This window comes from Arachis ipaensis, chromosome B03, assembly GCF_000816755.2.
Source record: "Arachis ipaensis cultivar K30076 chromosome B03, Araip1.1, whole genome shotgun sequence".
NCBI lineage: Eukaryota > Viridiplantae > Streptophyta > Magnoliopsida > Fabales > Fabaceae > Arachis > Arachis ipaensis.
Window position 1 is genome coordinate 39,218,573 of NC_029787.2, and position 11,667 is coordinate 39,230,239.

Here is an 11,667-nt window from a genome sequence, read left to right on the forward strand (position 1 = left end):
GAGACAGAATGAAAGAGGAAAGAGAAATAGTTGTTAATTTTGGAAAGAAAGATTTTATTTTAATTGTAGTGAAAGAATATCTTGTGTCGAATCTTAATTTGTTAATTATTAGGCTGTGCGAAGTTTCTTTCACAGTGGTAGAATTCTTAAAAGCTTCAACCATACTCAAATTTGTTTGATTCTAAAGGTGCCAGATGCCAGTGACATGACTCAGGTATGACCGATTAGTTTGTCCTCATTTATGTATAAAATTATTTCTAAAGTTATAGTGCACCGACTACAAAGTATTATGAATAAAATCATAAGCCCAAATCAGAGTGCTTTTCTCAAAAATAGACTCATTTCAGATAATATTCTAATTGCCTACGAATGTATGCACTATTTGAAAAATAAGAGAAGTGGAGTAGATCATGAGATGGCTATTAAACTAGATATAAGTAAGGCTTATGATAAGGTTGAATGGCACTTTTTATAGTACATCATGGAAAAGCTGTGCTTTGATGCTAAATGGATTAACTGGACTAAGTAATTGGTAACGACTGTTTCTTACTCTGTTGTTGTGGAAGGGCAACCTTTTGGCTACTTTAGGCCAAATAGGGGCATCCGACAGGGTGACCCCCTATCTCCATATCTATTTCTTTTTTGTGCGGAAGGGCTTTCCTTCTTGCTATACAAGGCAGAGCAAAACAGATTAATTCAAGGAGTTCAAGTTAATCGGAGATGCCAAACAGTTAATCATCTTTTGTTTGCTGATGATTCAATCCTTTTTTGCAAGGGCTCACCTAATACAAGCCAAAGCATTTTGGAATTGCTAGAGATTTATAAGGGTTTCAGTGGGCAAAAAGTCAATTTGAACAAGTCGGCCATCTTTTCCAGTCACAACACACCTCAGAACACAAGACTAGCAATTACACAGACACTAAATATTGAACATATCGGAGCCCAAGAAAAATACTTGAAAATGCCTCAAACTTGATTACTCAATCAAAAGTCTAGGTTCCTTTAAAAATCACTAAAAACTCCTTTTTGTATTGAAATCAATATTAGAGCATCATTATTTCCTTCAGTGATTCAAACGGTAAAAATAGTTCAGTTCTAAATAAGCCAAACTCAACGTATAAGGTTCATCAAATAAATTAAGCTGGAAGGCATAAATATCCTCTTAATAAATCAAATAATACAATTTCTCACGGGCAAGGAACGACGGCGAGGCGACGGCTCCGGTGGCTCAGCACCGTTCGACAGCGATGCTAGCTCCTCCTGCGACGGCGATGGGCGCGAGTGATGGCGCAGGCAAGACGCGTCGGACTGTGGGGGAGCACCGCGCGGCGCGGTGAGGGCAACGGCGGCGCGGATTGGGCAGCGACCTCCTTCCCCTCTCCCCCTTCCTTTCCATTTTCGTTCTCTCTCATCCCCTGGTTCAGGGAACCGTGAGTGTGTGTGCTTAGTTAGGGTAGGGCTGCGCAGCAGAGACAGTGAAGAAGAGGGTTTGAGGCTGCGCAGCATGAAGAGAGAATAGAGGGAAGGGTATGCCAAATTAGGGTAAGGGGCAATATAGTAATTGAAACCCAATTTTAAATCCAACACTAATTGTATATAGAAAATCTTATTTGCTCCTCAATTTCACAAATTTTTTTCAATAAAATGCCCAAATCTAAAAATTAGAAATAATATACTTAATTTCTTCATTTTCCAAAATAGCAGTAATAATATTTAAAATATTACTTATCTAATCCAAATCATATAAAATCCTTATTATTTCATGACTATCAACCTTATACTTTAAATATAGAAAATAATCCAATAATTATAAAATTGGATAAAGATCATATCTCGTCTCAAATCCAATAAATCAAAACTTGCCTTAATTATCTTTAATAAAATAATTTCTGAAATTAAGGCTATAAATAACTGTAGGATTTGAGACTTGATCATAATAAGACTTTTCAAAGATTCTGGGTCTTACACTTGGGCTGCCCTCCATAGTTCAGAAATCAAAGAAAGCAACCTTTAGAGCTATTAAGGATAAAGTTCAGAAGAGGATTATGGGTTGGAAAAGAAGTTTATTGTCCTCAGGTGGCAAGCACACACTATTGAGAGTGGTGGGAGAAGCGATTCCTATTTACACACTCTCTTGTTTCAAGCTCCCAGACACGTTGTTAACTGAGATTCATAGCATGCTCTCGCAATTTTGGTGGGGTAAAAAAAGCGTAGAACGAAGAATGGTTTGGATTAAATGGGACACAATGACGAGATCGAAGAAAGATGGAGGGTTGGGGATCAAAGATCTAAGGGCACAAAATTTGGCCTTATTGGGCAAACAATGTTGACGTCTAATGAAATACCCTAATTCTACACTGCCAAGAATGTTCAAAGCTAAATATTTCAGATATACAGATTTCTTACATGCAAAGATAGGAAGCATACCGTCGTGGGATGGAGAAGTGTTCTTGAAGGCCGCAAGGTGATTGAGAAAGGCTTGTTATGGAAAATAGGTTCTGGTACTAATGTCCGCATCTTCCATGATCCCTGGCTCCCACCACCATTGCCCTTTAATGTCCCTCAAACTGCAGTGACAATCCCACCGAATCTGCAAGTGTATTATGTTAGTGCGCTACTAAATCTTGATAGAAGGTGGAACAGAAACCTGATTGAGTCAATTTTTTCAGTTGATATATGCAATAAATTTTTTTCCATCAAACCAACAAAGGAGGAGGATGAAGTTAATTGGTGCTGGACAAAATCTGGTATATACGAAGTTGGGTTAGGATACAAAGTTGCTTATGGATTCTTTCATTCTCCTACTTCATTGATGCCTTAGAACATACAAAACAACAGAGTATGGAATAGCATTTGGGAATTGAAATTACCTCATAAAATTAAGATTTTTTTATGGAAGAGTCTTCATGAAAAGCTTCCGATTTTGCAACAAATCCATAGCCGGTTTTCATCCACCTCCGCCACTTGCCTAAGATACATGCTAAAAGATGAATTAATTTCTCATGCCTTGTTCTAATGCCTTCTGTCTTAAATAATCTGGAGTCTAAGCTTAATAACCCCTGACTTATGGCAGAGAGAAGAGAAGACCATCAATTGGTGGAACGAGCCTTATCTTGGGCAGCGGCTCAAATCGAAGGTAGACAAAAGATCCTCTTCATCGCGACGCTGTGTTGGAGCACTTGGAAAGCGAGGAATAGGTGTGTCTTTGAGAAGCTAATAAGCCCAGCGCTGGAGATAGTGTAAGAAGCCAGTAGTCTAGTGCGTAAACTCAATTTATTTTTGTAGAATAGAAAGGTAGAGAAAGATATATAGAAAATGAGAGAGAAAAGAAAAAGAAAGATAACAAAAAAGAAGGAGAAAGAGAATTTGTTAATTTTGGAGGGAAATGTTTTATTTTAAATATAATGAAAGAATATTTTAATGAGAATGGTAAAAAAAATAGAGAATGAGAGAGAGATAAATAAAAGGATGGAAGAAGGGAGTTTATTAATTTTGAAAAAAAAATCATCTCAATTTAAATGAGAGAGTGTTATGTGACACATTTTGGTTATTAATTAATAATATAATATAGCTATATTTTAATTTTGATTGCAATTTGCGAATGTCAAATGATGGAGAGAAGCGAGAAGATGCTTTAAGGACTACTATGAGTTTCGAAGTGTAACTGCAAAAACAAATTTGAGTAACCATTAATTTCAGAGATCACTTTAAGGATCAAGTGCAACTTCAGAAATCAATTTAAAACTTAACTCGAAATTTATATTGCTCTTCTAAAATTTACCAATATCTTAAATTTATTTTTTAATTTAAGTTATTGGATATCTAACTTTTTAATTTTAATTTTAATTTTTTGAAAATTAAAACCGGGACTCTTAAGTATAAAAGTTGAAAAATAAAATAAAATAGTAAAAAAGATTGCTTTATTTCAATTTTAGGAGGATATCAACTACCGTTGATTGAGTTCACATTCATCTAATTGTACGCATTTTTAAAGTTTATACAGAGTCATTTTTCTAGCAATGTTTAGATGTCTCCTCCAAATCTCTTCATGGATGACAACTGACTACAGTAGCAAACACAATTCCACCACCACCTAAACTATCATCTACCCATGAGAGTGATTTTGTTGTCGATGACAACAAATTTATTAACAAAGACTATGTGTGATGTTTGTTTTGTTAACATTATTTTATAACATTATTGATGTTTTATATTAATATTGAGTTTATCTATTTTATTGTAATAATAGTTACAAATTAAGTTGTTAGTAATTAATAAATATTATAAGAGTAAACAACAATTTTTAACCATCAAAAATTTAGACACTAACAAAATTAACTACAAAATTTTTTTATGATTACTTTTGTCATCACCTTAATCTTTGATAGTTAGAAATGGCCATTTACGTAATATGTTTAAAATCGACTAAGACGTATTGAGTTGTTGTAAGCAAAAAAAAAAGAGTCATGTTTTGTTATTTGTAAACTTCTCACCCATCAGTAATTCTAAATGTCATCATAGTGTCTTTTACTATAAAAATTAGAAAATGAAATAAGAAATTAAAAAAAAATTGGGATTTGCTTCACTTGATTTTTGTTCGATCTCGACACAGGGTATCATAATCAAGTTTGTATCAATGATCTCAATTCATGAAATAGATACAACTCTTCTACGAAGAGAGTTTGACCCAAAACTTATCGATTTATTGTCGAAATGAACTTTGCACACAATAAAAAAATACTGAAATTCTCGTATTATTAATAATAGAGTTATATAAACAAATATTTAACACGAACGAAAATGAAAGATGGATTACTTTACAAAATTAAATTTTAAAAAAATAAAAAATACTAGAGAACTGAAAATGAAAGAATAAATGAAGAGTAAACCTTAACAATGGAATAAAGCTTAAAGGAACTAAACTGGAAACACAATACAAAATAAAAGAAATAAAGTAACAAAAAAAATCAGTTCCTAATATTCACATGCATTTGCACTCCATAATCTTTCATTGTATCGGTATGACTGAAAATTTCGCAGAACTTTAATGTGATTTTCTAGTGTTGAATGAAAGTCCATCCTCAATTCTTTCCTTCAACTACTTATAGAGAAAATTCTTGGTTATAGAGAAAATTCTTGGTTTATAGAAGCTCTTTTAGCAGTTACGTAGAATCACCCACGTTCTATCTTTTACTTGCTTTTCAAAGACATACACCCACATTCTACTCCAACTTGAGAATCAAGTAATACACCCTACATCCATGGCAATTTACACATTAAAATCATATTTGATTTTAAACACGTTAATTATGACTTTTTACTCATTCTTTCAATTAGCAAATTTTTCACATCATTTAAATTTTGCTAAATATTTTTTACCTTTTCAGCTTCCACCATTAGTGTCCTTCGTCTTTGTTGACATTTTGTAAGGTCATGACATGCATTTTCTTCGACTTCTTATACTTGATGTAAAACATGGTGGGCATCAGAACAAACAGTCAAAATCGATGGTTACACCACTACAAGAAACATTGTTAAAATCGACGGCCAAATCGATGGCTAAGCTGTCGATAATATTAAAAATCAACGGCAAAATCGACGGCGAAAGTGGTCGCTATTAAACTTGTCGATTTTTCAAAATTCTAATAAAATCGACAATATTTCTGTCTATAATATGAGCTTGAGAATTTTACCTTCTTACTAAAATCGACAACGTTGCTGTCGATATTATTATATAAAATAGACAACATTTCTGTCCATATTTAATTCAATAAAATCGACAAATTTTTGTCTATAATATGAGTTTGAAAATTTTACCTGCTTAATAAAATCGACAATCTTTCCGTCGATATTATTACGTAAAATTGACAACATTTCTGTTGATATTTGATTCAATAAAATCGACACAATAGCCGTCGATTTAATTATTTAGATACCGACAAATTCTTTGTCTATATTTTTTTTGTCTATCTTAAATTTCAAAATCGACAACGTTACCGTCGATTTTAATAGCTATATTTTTTTAATTATGTTTTCTATTTGAAAAATAGTAAATAATTAATGCAAATAAACTTTTAAATATAGAAATAAAATTTATACAAAATATTAGATAACAAACAAATAAAACTTTAAATATAAAAATAAAATTAGGGTAATATGAAAAGTTACACCTAGTGTCTAGTCATTCTTAGAGTAAGCGTTCACAAACCTTCCAGCTACCATCTGCATGTGAGTTGGATCACTGAATACTTAATAAAAAGTTAATAAAGATGGAGATTTAAAAATAGGTTGTAGGGATGTTATAGTTGGGTACCTTTCTAGTTACCTCTCAATTTTCATCTTTAATCGAGATGGGTGCTCCAAGTATAGCAACCCTTTCCACTAGTCTAGCTGTAAAAGTTAGCACAGTATGAAAGTTTCATAAACCAAAAACTAATCTAATTTTCCAATACTATGAAAACCAAGAGATGATGATATTCCAGATTACCATTGTCTCCTTCGGCCACAGCCAAACATTGGAGACACTTGAAAATAACGCAGGCTCCCAATGAAAAACCTACTAGTGTCACAGGCCTGGACCATAAATAAAAAGCTACAAAATATATCGAATTATACAATGAGGTAATAGCATAATCAATCTTTTTGCTGTGACATTAGCTGGTGTTACATGTTTTCCTGCAAGCCTTTCAGTAAGATATCAACAAGCACCTTACCTGCCTTGTCTGATCTGCAAGCCTTTCAACAAGACATCAACATTGCACGCTACTCCAAGAAGACAAGCTTGGCATGTAATGCCATGCAGTGGCATACAATGCCCAAGGAAGGAGAGAAGGTGGCATGGCGTGCAACACCATCAACACTTGGGGGGACAAATTTAGGCTTGGCGTGCAACGTCAATCAGTGGCGTGTAATGCCCTAGAGGAAAAATGGGAATGGCGTGCAATGCCACTAAGGGCGTGCCATGCCTTGAAAACCATGAAGCCCCTGGAAGCCAAGAAGACATGACATGTAACGCCATTAAAAGGGCGTGCAACGCCCCTGAAAGACCTTGAAGGTGGCGTGCAATGCCCCTGCAACCACAAGGAATGGCATGTCACGCCATTAAGGGTGTGTAACTCCCTGGCCCAAGAAACAAAGTGATGTGTAATGCCATTAAGGGTGTGTAACGACCAAGCTCAATTCCAAGCCCACGTTACACACCACTAAGCCCAAGTGCCACGCCAACAAGTATCTCAATAAGACCCACTCTTAGAATTGCAATTTTAGTTTAAGAAGATTCTATTAGGACTTGATTTGAATTTGATTTGATTCAGTTTTATTTTTAGGATTTGAATTATTGATAGTAGTTATCTTATGGCTTTTTTACCTAAATGCGCATCTAAAAAACATTAATTCCCAAAATGCGCATGACTGAAAATTTTTCTGTAAATACGCATAGCCATTTTGTGGCCGCTGTCCGTGAAATGGAAATGAACTCCATTTCAACTATGGTACCCACGAAATGGGCCACCATTGTCATGCCAACCACACACGAAATGGATATTCCATTTCCATGAGGACAGCAACGAAATGGAAGGTGATAACTTCGGTTGTATAAAATTTATAGTGCTTGGTTTGATTGATTAGGTGTTTAATAATTTTATACTTAAACATAAATAATTAAGATTAATGTTATAATATTGAGACAGGATGATGCAATGATTGGCCAAAAACAAGAGTAACATATATATTATTATATTTATTAAAGTAGTTTTTATATTATTATATTTATTAAATATTGTATTTTTTTAAATAATAATTTTTTTATGCGAATAAAATTGGATAAGATAGAATTAGATGTAGAATTTAAGGTGCAAGTAAAATTTGAAAAGAAAAATTGTTGCTAGCGATTAATACGTTATTATGAATTACACTAAAAAATAATTAAATATTGATATCAAATTCTATATTGTTAAAAACATATTCATTAATTCATATACCTTTATATTAATATCAAATTTCTAATTCATTAAATAGCATTCAGCACATATCAAATATTTTTACTAATTTTTTCATCTAAAATTATATCTATTCTCAAATTATTCTATTTTTGCATATATATATTACTCTTGTTTTTGGCCAATCATTGCATCATCCTAGCTCAATATTATAACATTAATCTTAATTATTTATGTTTAAGTATAAAATTATTAAACACCTAATCAATCAAACCAAGCACTATAAATTTTATACAACTGAAGTTATCACCTTCCATTTCGTTGCTGCCCTCATGGAAATGGAATATCCATTTCGTGTGTGGTTGGCATGACATTGGTGGCCCATTTCGTGGGCACCATAGTTGAAATGGAGTTCATTTCCATTTCACGGGCAGCGGCCACAAAATAGCTATGCGTATTTACAGAAAAATTTCCAGCCATGCGCATTTTGGGAATTAATGTTTTTTAGATGCGCATTTAGGTAAAAAAGCCTTATCTTATTCTGATAAAGATAAGATTTAGTTTGGTGAATTTGAATTTCAAATAACTCTAGGATATAAATAAGTGAAGATTATTCACAGAGGAACATCTTGGTTCCGCCGCATAGTTTCTTTTCATCTTTGTTTTCAATTCTCCATGAGTCACTAACTCCTCTATTAAAGGTTTAGGAGCTATGTTTATGTTTTCTATGGATTATTAATCTAAATTTTATTTTATTTTGAAGTATTTGTAGTGATTTGTTTTATGATTGAGTTCTTCGTTCTTCATTCTTCAAAGAATTAGTAGTATCAGAAGGTATACTAATTCCTTTTTGAATTTTTTTTTATTATTTTGGAAAACTTAATATATGAATTATAGCTTAAAAACTCTTTCATATGGATTTTTGAATTCGACTAGGAATAGTATTTCAATTAGTGTGCAACACCACATGATTTTTAATCACTCTAGTTTTGAATATGTGACATATAATTCGAATTAGAATAACTTTTGAAAATTGTGTTTTCTTACAAGATTCAATCGGACAGGACTAGCATGAATACATGACATATAATTTGACCTAAGGACTATTTTGAATCTTATTTGAAACTAAATCAGTTTTGTGCTTAACCTCTTCAATTAATTGGTTGACCAAGGAATTGGCAATTGGTTAATTGAAGAGAAACTGAGGAGCTAAGAAATTGGAAATCTGTTAGTTAAGATTTGTCGTAAAAAGATCTTTGCATTCTTCAAAATAGTTAAACAATGATTGATTTTTCTAAAGATTAAACATCTACGAAGCCCTTGAATCTCACCATTATTGTCTTCTCTCAATCAACATTCAAGTTCACTACTCTTTAGCATTCATCATTCAAGCACTTTCAAGTTTTAGCAAAAGATACAATTCCTCATCAATCAGGTTTAATTAATCTAATTAGAAATTTAACTCGATATTTGCGTGCTCAATCCTTTAATCCTTGTGAAAATGATATCAACTCACTATGGTATTACTTGAATGATCCGGTGCAGTTGTCGGTATCTGTGAGCTTTAATTTGCACTCATCATGAATATCATTTAGTAGAGTTTTGAGCAATTTAAAACAGGTTAAAGTATAGCCAGGTATAGCACATCCCACAGCTTTTATTAAAATTTCTCTTTCGCTTGCTGACAATAAAGAGCACTTCCATCCTTGTAACTTTCTTAAAACCATATCTTTCATATAAGCAAATGCTTGACTTTTAGATCTGTTATCAATGAATAGAAAACTCAAATATTTGTCCTATGTACCAATATTGAGAACTTGGAGAAAAGTAGCTAGTTCTTCCTTTATAGACTGAGGAGTATTTTTACTGAAAAATATTGTAGACTAACTGAAATTGATGATTTGGCCACTTAGGGAACCATACTACCAAATAATGTTAAGTAAATTTGCACAATTTTGTAGTGTTGCTTTACGAAATAGTAAAGAGTCATCCACAAATAGAAGGTGGTTGCGGATGAACATTTATTGTTCAACTGATACCCTTGGAATAGGTTATTCTGATCTCCTTTGTGGAAAAGAAATGATAGTTCTTCTGCATATAATAGAAAAAAGGTAGGGTGAGTGGGGATCTCATTGCCGAAACTCTCTACTTGGTTTAAAGAAACCAATATGATAATTTTCCATAATAATAAAATAAGAAATAGTAGTGACACATTCCATCATCCATTCTATCTACTTCTAACAAAAACCAAACATTTCCATTATGAACCACAGAAAATACCATTTCACCCGATCATAAGCCTTGCTCACATCCACCTTTAGTGCTAAATCAATGCCCCCAAATGATTTATTCTTTAAAAAAATACATGCATTCATGAACCACAAGAATATTATCACTAATAAGTCCCCCTCTAATAAATATACTTTGGTTATCGCTAATTATTCTATTCATAAAAGGCTGTAAATGATGACCCAATACTTTGAAAATAATTTTATAGAATATGGTGCTTAGGCTGATGGGCCAAATTTGTGACATATTTTTTGCATTCTGAGACTTTGGAGTTAGGTAGATTTGTGTATGGTTGAAACTCTTTAGGATTTTTTCTGCTCTAAATAAGCTCTTGACAGTCTTGCACACATCCCCTCTAATAATTCTCCAGTAGAACTAAAAAAAAATTATTTATGAATTCATAATCTTTTGGGACAGTCCTAGGTTAATAGAAAAATCGCTTTTTGATTTTCTTTTCACTAAACCAGTTTAGTTAGGTGCTGATTAGTCTTAAAGGAGATCTTCTTTCTCAAACCAGCTAGCAAACGGAAAGGGTCTTGAGGATTCCCTGAGGTAAACAACTCTTCAAAGTACCTATGTGCTTTCGCACTAATTGTATCTAGGGCAGTACACCACTCTTCATTCTCGTCCTCTAACCTCGATATCTTATTTCTCCTATTTTTGACTTGACTCTTGGAGTGAAAAAAATTTGTGTTTTGATCTCCCCATTTGAGCCAATTAATCATTGATTTCTCCTGCCAAAACTTTTTCTTCATAGCACATGTGTTACTCAACTCTTCTTCCACCTGTAAGATCTCTACTTTATTAATGCAGCTGGAGTTTTTCCTTCAGGGCCGAGATCTTAGTCGCAATCCTCTCCATTTCTTGAATTTCAACCCCCAAAGCATTTTTATTTGACTATTTCAGATCTACAGCGTTTCAATTTCTAAATAATTGGTACATTGGAGAGTTAGAAAAGCTTGTTTGCCATATCTCATTAACAATTGTATCAATCATTTCTCCTTACACTATCTCTCTTGAAATTTGAACTTCCTTTTACTCTTGATAGTTGCTTAATTTGATTTTAAGAGAAAGGGTGATGGTTTAATCCAATATCTTCTAAATAGTGTCTCTCTAACTGCTCTCTCTCTTGACAACTCTGATTCTACCATGTAAATTTTTCCCTAATATCCCCTATCCACCAAGCTGCTATGGTTCATAAATTTTTGAAACTTCTAAATGGATTGAACCGATTTCTCCCTTCTTTCCTCCTTTTTATCTGTTGATAATATGGCGTTAAAATCAGCAATAACTACATATCTGTCTCCTAGCTACCTAATAATCTTCAACAACGCCTCATATTGATTAACTTTCAACTGGTCAGTGTTGTGGAGATGAACTTCTAACATCTTCCATGTGATTCGATATAAAAATCTGCATTGATGTTCACCTTCACCTTCAC